Here is an 11,311-nt window from a genome sequence, read left to right on the forward strand (position 1 = left end):
AGGGAGTGAGGAATGCCTGTTGGATTAAATTGCATCTATTTCAATGCAAGAGGGCTTACAGATAAGACCGATGTGGATCGGTACATGGGACTGGAATATTATAGCCATTACAGAGACATGGCAAAGGGAGGGACAGGACTGGCAGCTTAATATGCCAGGGTATAGGTGCTTTAGGCCAGACAGAATTAGAGGAAAGAGGGGACAGGGAGTTGCATTTTTGTGAAAGAGAGTATCACAGCAGTAGTCAGAGATGAAATAATTGAGGGATCATCCAGTGAGGCTTTGTGGGTGGAGCTAAGAAATAAGAAGGGGATGGTGACATTATTGGGGTTGCACTATAGGCCTGCAAATAGTCAACGGGAATTAGAGGAACAAATATGCGGGGGGATCTGGGGAGAATTCCAGAAGCAACAGGGTTGTCATAGTGGGGGATTTTAATTTTCCTAACATAGACTTGGACTACCATAATGTTAAGGGCTTAGATGGAGTGGAATTTGTTAAATTTGTTCAGGAAAGTTTCCTTAAGCAGTATACAGAGGGTCCTACTTGGGAAGGGACAAAACTTGACCTACTCTTGGGAAATAGGACAGGACAGGTGACTGAGGTGACAGTAGAGAAGCACTTTGGGACCAATGACCATAGTTCTATTAATTTTAAAATAATTGTGGAAAAACACAAAACTGGTCCACAGGTTCAAGTGCTAAATTGAGGCAAGGCAAATTTTGATGGAATTAGACAGGAGCTTGCAGGGGTGGATTGGACGAGTTTGTTTGCAGGCAAATGGATCTCAGGAAATCGGGAGGTCTTTAAAAGTGTAATAGCTAGAGTTCAAGATCTTTACTTTTCAGTGAGGGTGAAGGGCAAGGTTGACAGGAGTAGGGAAACCTGATGGCAAGAGATATTGATGCTTTGATCTGAAAAAAGGAGGTATGGTTCATGAGTAGGCAGCTGGGATCAAGGGAATCTCTGGAGGTATACAGTGGATATAGGAATTTACTGAAGAAGCAAATCAGAAGGCTGAAAAGGGGGCATAAGATTAGGGTGAATCCAAAGAGATTCTTTAAGTTTGTTAAAGATAAAAAACATAACTAGAGAGAGAACAGGATCCCTCAAGGACCAAAGTAGACATGTATGTGTGCAACCACAGGAGATTGGTGATGTCCTCAATGAATACTTCTTTTCTGTGTATACCATGAGAAAGACATGAAGACTTGGGAACTTGAAGAATTTAGTGGTGATATCTTAGGGACAGCCCATGTCACAGTACAGGAGGTGTTGGAAATATTAGAATGTACGAAGTTGGGTAAATCTACTGCTCCTGACCAGATATAGCCAAGAACACTACAAGACACTAGGAAGAAATTGCAGGAGCCCTGGCTAATAAATTTGTATCATCGTTAGCCAGGGGTGAAGCCATGGAAGACTGGTGGGTAGCGAATATTCTGCCCTTATTCAAGAAGGGGTGAAAAGAAAACCTGGGAATTATAGACCAGTAAGCTTAACATCTGTGGTAGATAAGGTACTTGAGAAGATTCTGGGGGATAAGATATACATGCATTTGGAAGGACAGGATTTGATTAGGAGTAGTCAGCATGGCTTTGTGCACGGGAGATCATGCCTCACAAATTTTTCAGAGTTCTTTGATGAAGTGACCAGAAAGGTTGATGAGGGCAGGGCAGTAGACGTAGTCTACATAGATTTGAGTAAGGCCTTTGATAAGGTTCCACATGGTAGACTACTCTGGAAAGTTAGATCACATGGAATCCAGGGAGAGCTGGCAAATTGGATACACAATTGGCTTGATGGTAAGAAGCAGAGGGGAATACTGGAAGGATGCTTGTCTGACTGGAGGACTTTGACCAGTGATGTGCCACAGAGGTGGGTGCTGGGTCCGTTGCTGTTTATTACGTTTATCAATGATTTGGCTAAGAATGTACAAGTCATGATTAACCAGTTTACGGATGACACTAAAATGGGTGGTATCATGGACAGTGAGGAAGGTTATCAGAAATTGCAACAGGATTTGATCAGCTGGGGAAGTGGGCCGAAAAATGGCAAATGTAGTTTAATATAGATAAGTGTGAGGGGTTGCACTTTGGAGATTCAAATCCAGATAGGAGTTTCATGGTGAATGGTTGGACCTTAAGGAGTGTATTGGAAGAGAGGGACCTTAGAGTTCAGGTACACAGTTCTCTGAAAGTGGAGTCATAGGTAGACAGGGCACTGAAGAAGGCTTTTGGCACACTGTCCTTGATCAGTCAGGGTATTGAGTATAGAAGTTGGGAAGTTATGGTGCAGTTGTACATGATGTTGGTGAGGCCGTACTTGGAATATTGTGTTCAGTTTGGTCATCTTGCTATAAGAAGGATGTTATTAAACTGGAAAGAGTGCAGAAGAAATTTACGGGAGTGTTGCCAGGACTCAAGGGACTGAGTTATAGGGAGAGGTTGGACAAGCTGGGATTTTTTTTCTTTCGAGTGTCGAGGACTGAGCGGGGGATCTTATACAAGTCTATACGATCATGAGAGTCATGGATAGGGTGAATGCACTCAGTCTTTTCCTAGTGTTAAGGAATTGAGGACTAGAGGGCACCAGTTTAAGGTAAGGGGGAAAGAGTACATGGGAACATGAGGGGCAACATTTTTTACACAGAGGGTGGTACAAATATGGAATGTGCTGCCAACGGAAGTGTTTGAGATGGGTACATTAACAACATTTAAAAAGCATTTGGACAAATACATGGGTAGGGAAGGGTTAGAAGGTAATGGGCCAAGTGCAGGGAAATAGGCTTAGCGTGGATGGACGTTTGGTTGGCATGGACCAGTTTTGGCCAAAGGGCCCGTCTCCATGCTGTAGGACTCTATGACTCTATGATAGTGCGCAAAGGCAGTAGAGTTGAGGATTATCAGAGGGGATTCAGAGACCCATGTAATGTTCTGTGGCCCTGTGTTTGAATCCCATCCGAGCAGAATATGGAATTTAAATTCAATAAAACACTGGAATTAAAATTCTATTGATGGCCATTAAAACACTGTCATTAAAAAAGCCATTTGAATTACTCATGCGCATTAGAGAAAGAAACTGCCGTCTGTACCTCATCTGGCTTGTATGTTTGTATCCAGACCCATGACAAAGGGTTAGTGGACTCAAAAAAGTAGCCTTGCTTTTCTGTCTACAGACACTGCCAGACCAGCTGAGTTTCTCCAGCACTGTTATCTTTGTAGTTGACTCTAAACTGTTTCCAGAAATGGCTTGGAGGCCATTGAGTTCCAAAGCAACAAAGGAATTAATATTGACTGAGTCAATGATGCAACATCCCATGAGTGAACTAAAAAAAAGTATTTGTCATACTCTAATTGAATGCAGCTGTCTCGATGAGACAAATGGTCTGCTTATTGTTCCTATGTCTTACTTTTTAATTATCAGTCTCCAACTGTAATAACTTCCACTCTGCAATTTGGACAGTCTGCTGTAGTTTGTGAGTAAATTAAAATCATTTGTCCCTCAGCATCTTTGTCACAGCTGAGGCAAAATTTTATTTCTAACCAGAAAAGGCTTCTCTCTCATTACTAATCCTGATCAAACAGTAGCAACTTCAAGAAGAGATAACCAGGATAAGAATTGCATAATGTACAAATCTATGAAATATGATCAATGTCTGTCGGCCAAATAAATAATGTGGCTACAAGGGCAGATCTATAGTAAGGTATCCTGGAGCACATAACTCATTTCCTGACTCTCCAGAGCCTGTCTTTGAGTAAAAGGCATCAGTCAGAAATGTGATGGAATACTCTCCTTGATGATCCAGCTCTGATAATACTCACATACACCACCCAAAACAAAGCAGTTGACTGATTTGTTATTGCACATATTCATTCGCTCCATCACTGATGCTCAGTAGCAGCAGCATGTAACCATTTACAAGATGCATTACAGACATTCACGAAGGTTACTTGGGCAGCACTTTCCAACCCCATGGCCACCACCATCTGGAAGGACAAGGGGAGAAGATACATGAGAATACCACTGTATGCAAGCCACTCTCCAAGTCACTCATTGTCATGACTTGAAAATATATTACCATCCATTCAGTGCCACTGGGTCATAATCCTGGAAATCCAGATGTAACAACATTGTGTGTGCTTCAACATCAAATGATAGCAAGAAGGCAGCTCACTACCATGTTCTCATTGGCAACTGGATGGACAATAAATAGACACATTTCATAATTTATTTTAAAACTTAAATTCTAAGTTGATAGTCTATAATGTGAATTCAATAATTTTCAATTGTTTAATAATTTACATGATTGTACAATTTGTTCAGTGTTGTAGTGTGCAATAATGTCAATGTCATTTTATTATCTAAAATAATACAGGCAAAAAAGTTACCTGAACAAATAACACCAGCTACTTCATTCTCTGCAGAGCAGTTGCTGTGAACCAAAGCTTTCAGCTCACATTTCCAGGGGTCATCCTCAGTGCCTTTGCAGTGAACTTCAGCGTTCAGCATCGGGACATGACCAGCCCCAAACTGAGAATTCCCTGATGCAGATACAGCGTCACCACACTTCAGGAATTTGCAGAAAGCACGAGCTTCATTCATACCCCACGTTCGGCCACAGAGGACAATGAATGATGCAAAGTTACCGGCCTCAACTCTTCCAGCACAAGGGCTACCTCCATCCTTAAGCACAGCTATTTGCCTGACTGTCAGGAAAGAATGTTTCAGATTACTCACATGAGCTATCATGCGCCAATTTAACAGAAGACAATAAACCGCCTGTTTAAAATCATCTGCATAACAGATATTATGACCATCCTTCCTGTTCCAAAGTACACAATTGATACAAGTCTACCGAAAAAGAGATTAGTAATACAATCACAGAAACAAAAATCATAAAAGCTAGTGGTCAATACAGGTATGACAGAGAACGCAATCCTTTTACATAGGATATATAAATAGACGTTATAGATTATGAGCAATTAGCACCATAAATACAAAATATATAAGGCAGAATAGACAAAAATATATTTTGGAATTGTGGACAATACACAAAGAAGTACAAAGATTCGAAGTCAGATGTGATGAAGAAGCCTAGAGGTTTCTCATGCAGGCAGAGTTATTATTTTAGCATATAAAGGAAACAGATTTATGCTGCAGTTGCAACACAGCATACAGGCATTACGATAGAACATTCAACGGTCAATCAGTGCTAAAACTTTTGGATTTCTCGTCCACTTACATTTTCACAATGACATTTCTCTCCCTGATTCCAGCAACCACGAGCTTGTGAAACAGAACTAAATATCTCCTTCATTTGCTGCATGTGTTTCCAGATGTGAGAAGAGGGATGAAACACAACTTTACTGATATTATACTATTCAAGCTGAATTTTATTGACTGCAACTGTCATAATTGGTTTTCTTAAACTGTGAGTTCTGAAAGGTATAATCAGAGTAGCAGAGACAGAAATGACAAGAGATATCCAGGAATGAAATCATAGAGAACAAAATTTGTTAGTAGGACTCATGTAAATAATGCCAGGTGTAGAGCTGCAAGATTTCAGATTAGGTGTACACTTAGGTTTCTTTTTTGTCAAGTAATAAAACAATGCAAACCTTCAATGACATGGTGCCTTTAGAGTTACAAAATGTCTCAACTTGGTACACAGAAGCATGAGAAAAGAAACAAGACACCTGGTCACATGGCGAAATATAAACAAAGATAATCAGAGTTAGGATTAAGGAGTGTCTGAAATCAGGAAAGCAAGATAATGAGACATAGTTCGATAAGGAATTTCAACGTTCAGGGCCTAAGGATCTGTAAGCATGCTAATCAATGATAAAATTGTGCGTGCTCAGGTGACCAGAAATAAAGAATTGATGGTAGCTTATATCATTTCAAGAGGTCTTGTGTTACAGTGATAGTCTCTTTACCTCAGGACCAGGAGGTCTGGGTTCAAGTCCCACCTGCTTCAAAAATGAGTGATGATGTCTCTGAGCAGGTTGATTAGAAAATATCTGACTTGCAACACTGGAGGAAGGGTTCAAATGGGGCAGTGGCAGAACGGTACCTTCTAGGTAGAGGTTTAAGACACACCTGCCCAAGCGTGTGTTATAATATGTCTGAAACAGGGGCTTGAAAATAATGTCGGCCCGGAAGCTATTGCAAATACATTGCGAGACTAGGCAATGGAGAGCTTTAAATGCAAGGATCAAGATTTTAAAACCAAGAAATTGCTGAAATGGAAGCCAGAGTATTTCAAGTACCGTGGAGTTGAGGTGGGAGAGCCATGAGAGCTGAGCAAGCCACTGCTGGGCGATTTTACAGGGTCGAAAACTGGTGCGCTTAAAGTTAATGCACTGTGTCGGCACTTTGTTCCGACATATGAAGCTGAAATGTCCGGGCTTCGCGCTTAGACAATTATTGGGCAGAATAGGAATTGTGATAAAAAGTGAAATTAGAGGCAAGGGCGGAAGACATTGTTTTCAACCTATCTCTATCCAGCTCAGGACATTGGTATAAAATTTGACAACCTGGAGAAAGTTGCGAGATTGAGACAGGTGAGGGAAAACTGGGTGACCTGGTATTAAATATGGAAATGAATTTTAGCCTGTACATATTTAACTTTGAAGGAAACACGGGGATTATAAATAGAAGGAAACATATTTTAAACAGCCTGTCGTTCTACCTCCTTCTCAGCATTTTTCTGTGTCTCTCTTGTCAGTGTCTTCCAGTGTCTGCACAGCCAAAAGTAGGAGCTCACTCTGCGACTACATTGGGGAATGTATTACATTTTCTTGGACATGTTACATGCAAACGATCAACGTACTTGAAGAAAACATATTCAATATTAATTGGCAACGACACAGATACCTTTACAGAAGATGCCGATAATCGTGCCAGTTCCACAGCCCTTTGGGTCCGAAGCACTGAATGGACATTCCCAGAGTGACGACTCAGTTCCATTGCAATGAACTTTATCCAGCAAAATAGGTCCCGTTTCTTGCGAGACAGGTAAAGCGAATGTTGTGTGATAGGCATTGCAACCAATCTGTCTGCAGACGACTTCTCCAGTAGTTGAATCCCAAGGACTACTACAGACGGAACCCCATCGACCTCGGTAACGAACCTGCAGTTGCCCGACACATGGCGCTTCCGGGCCCACTAATTTCAATTGGCTCAACTCTGTTAAGAATTCAAGATGGGACATTAATTATGTCAACAATTCAGACTGTTTTGACATAATCATCCTGGAATCATTAGCTTTAAGTCGCAGCTTTAAAATTATTTGGCAGTCAACTTGTACCTAAATCGGAATTTTTCTTTTGCTACCTGTGTTGCTTTGATCCGCGTTTTTGTTTGAGAAAGAATAAAAATTAGTTGATGAAACTCTTTTAGTTATGTTACTTATTAATTTTCACTCAGATTTTGAAACGAAGTCTCATGTTTAGAATTTTTCAAAGCCAACCGAGATGGTACGAAATATAAATTACACGAAACACTACCAGTGTTGCATGCATCCATAGAATTATACAAATCCTACAGGATGAAAGCATGCCGTTCGGTCCACCACGATCCTCCAAACAGCATCCAACACAGCCCATACCCCCAGGCAATCTACCGAACCGGCACATCTTTAGACTGTGGGAGGAAACCGGAACGCCCGGATGAAACCCACGCAGACACGGGGAGAATGTGGAAACTCCATAAAGACAGTCGCCGGATGGCGGAATTGAACTCGAGTCCCCGGCTCTGTAAGGCAGCAGTGCTAACGACTGAGGCACCGTACCACCCATGCAGTGCCAAAGCATTCGAAATCATATTTTTCAAAATTATTTATTGTCATTACTGCATGACCAAATAGAAAATAGTTCTAAATCGCAGCACTAAGACCAGTGAACATAAATCAGCATGCTAAATTCAATACGAATGGGCGAGAAATTTCAAATGAGCAAAAATCAGTTCGTCGGATTTAAGTCTATCCCTATTTACACACCGATTACCATTCAAGTGCGTATGCACGCATCGATTCACAATTCCCCGTCACGTTACTTATAGCGACGAAGCTGTGCATCGCGAATGAACAAAAACAAATGCGCGATAATGGCGAGACAACAAGGTGCAGAGCTGGATGAACACAGCAGGCCAAGCAGCATCATGCTGCTTGGCCTGCTGTGTTCGTCCAGCTCTGCACTTTGTTGTCTCGGATTCTCCAGCATCTGCAGTTCCTACTACCCCAGCGCGATAATGCCGTTTTGTGGACTCTATTGTTCTCAGGTCAAGTCTCGGCTACCTTCGTTTAACACAAACGGTGCGACCTACAGCTGGTAAAGTCAGTAACATTAGAAGTTATTTCAAAAGGCGAGTAAATAAGTTGTGAAAAGTGAAGTTTTAAGAGTTCGTTTCATTGTTCTATTGAAATTGGTTAAGGGACCGTGCCCAATCCACGAATATCGGCGTCGTGTTTGAACTTATTTCTTCTCTTAGTAGTTTGGACACCCTGAGAGAATTCGAGTTTACTACGTGTATGGCCAAGAAGATGTAAGATGCGTAGGCAGTATTTAAGATCCAAGAGAGATATTAGGTCTTAACTTCCAAGGAAACCGCATGAGAGTTTCAGGTTAGTTGTACGAGGCAATGCCGTCACAAGACGGAGTAAATATGCCACAGTAACTGGAAGTAAGGTTCTCAAAATTTCTCTGAAATTTTCTCTTGCTACATTACATTTTCCCAGTTGCTTTATAATCATTATTAAGTTTGAATGTGACCTAATGGTTATCACTTATGTGTGTTAAGATTCTAGCTGATGGTAATACCGGAGGGACAAGTCAAATCCCAGAGAGAAAACTGACTTAGTAGATCATAAATTTTATTTTTGCAATTAATTTACCATGGCGGTCAGTCACTGAACATATTGACAAGCGGCTGTCAATGTATTTACCATTTAAAAGGCATCAACGTTAATCACATAGAGAAAAAAGGAAAACAAGAACTCATTGAAATGGCCTCATTATAAATATGAGAAATAATGACTCAACCTTTTTATCCTAAAAAAATCTCTTCCAGATACACAAAATTCAGTGAAGCACAACCCTGTTTCCACTTTAAAGTTCCGTTTTTTCTTAGTTGGCATGGCTGTAATTAATGTCTTCCTGGCAAACTTTTGGATTCATTCAATGCTAGCTTGAACTAATGTCTCTTTACGAGACGCCTAAATGAACTGCGAACAGCTCAGTTATTTCATAACATGGACTTCTTAAATTCTTCTCACAGAAACTTCTGTTTCGAGATTTTTCTCTTACTGATAATAAACCACTCAAGAGTGTTTTGCAACCAAAATTGATTTGAAGACTGCTGAGCAAAGAAAATCCCTTTCTGTCAAACACCTGTTCTCTTTGACAGAAATCTACACACTGTGCATGGCAGAATCCTCCATACTCGCTGACTTATGGATGGTTCTGTCTTTCTGAAAGAAGTGCCTTCTATCTGTGTCTCGTTCTATCGTCTGACATCTTGTTGTGAGACAAGAACACAATATTTTTCTCTCCTTTGCTCTTTGCTTTCTGAAGCATAGAATTTTTCATCTCAAGAAGCTTTTGCTTTTAAAAAGCTGAATTTAAAAGCATGCAAACACATTTTCAAACAACTCTCAGAATTCAAATATGAAACTAAGTTCTTCCCTTCAATATCCACATAATATGGAAATATACATCAAATACAATACTCTTTATGGTTCTGTCCACTTTAGATTCTTACAGAATAGAACTTTTCCTTATAGAATCCTTACAGTGTGGAAACAGACCCCCTGGCCCAACAAGTCCACACCGACCACCGGAGCATCCCGCCCAGACTCATCCCCCTGTAACCCACCTAAGCTACACATCCCTGAACATTATGGGCAATTTATCATGGCCAATCCGCCGAACCTGCACATCTTTGGACTGTGGGAGGAACCCGGAGGAAACCCACGCAAACACGGGCAGAATGTACAAACTCCACACAGACAGTCGCCTGAGTGTGGAATCAAACCCGGGTCCGTGGTCCTGTGAGGATGTAGTGCTAACCACTTAGCCACCGTGCCGCCCTTCCACGTCTTCAAGTAATAATTCTAATTTATCAGTAACGTTGATCATCCAGATCACTTGTCAATCTTCAAAATTGCACTCATGATGTCTTTAAATTGTTTTAATTTTCTGTTCCAATAAATAGTGTACAGCATCGAAAATATAACGGCAGGATAGGTTTCAGAAAGTTGAGGGATACCCTGCCAGGTTAACAGAATCTAATCATTGTCAAATGAATAAATTACATATTCAAACAAAACTATTTTAACAGTATGTTATTTAGCATAATCAAATGACTAGAGAAGATTTCTGACCTTGACTCGCAGATATACTTTCAGAAAGTCAAAGAAACATACAACATGGAAACAGATCTTTCCATTTAACACATCCACGCTGACCAGGCATCCCAATCTGACTTACTGGCATTTGCCAGGATTTGGCCCATATCCCTCTCAACACTTGCTGTTCATATACTCATCCAGATACTTTTCAAATGTTGTAATTGTGCTCTCCTCCATATCTTTCTCTGGCAACTTTTTCCAGACTCACACCATCCTCTGTGAGAAATCGTTACCCCTCTCACTTTTAAGGTCTGCCATTTAGTTTGGTTTCCCTCACATCAGGTAAAATACCTTGGCTATTCACCATATCCATGACGCTCACAATTTTATAAACATGTATAAGGTCACCTCTCAGCCTTCAAAACTCAAGAGACAAAAGCCCCAACCTATTCAACCTACAGTTCATACCTTTCAGTCCTCGCAAAACGCTTGTGAAACTTTTCTGCACCCTCTCAAGTTTAACAGCATCTTTTTAATAGAAGGTCGACCAGAATTCTACACAGTATTCCAAAAGTGGCCCCATTAATGTCCTGTACAACTGCAACATGACATCCCATCTCCTAAACTCAATGTTATTACCAATGAAGGCAAGCATGCCAAATGCCTTCTTGACCACCCTGTCTACCTGTGATTCCCCTTTCAAGGAATTATGAAGCTGCAACCCTTTGTGCAGCAACATTCGCCAGGGCCCGACCATTCATTGTGTAAGGCCTGCGCCGGTTTCTTTAACAAAATGCAAAGCCTCATATTTATGTAAGTTAAACTCCATCTGCCACTGCTCGGCCCTTTGGTCCAGCTGATCAAGGTCCCATTGTGCTCTGAGATTATCTTCTTCACTGTCTACGATACCACCTATTTGCGTGTCATTGGCAAACTTACTAACTATACCTCCTATATTCA

This window comes from Rhincodon typus, chromosome 13 (genome assembly GCF_021869965.1).
Source record: "Rhincodon typus isolate 14 chromosome 13, sRhiTyp1.1, whole genome shotgun sequence".
NCBI classification, from domain to species: Eukaryota; Metazoa; Chordata; class Chondrichthyes; order Orectolobiformes; family Rhincodontidae; genus Rhincodon; species Rhincodon typus.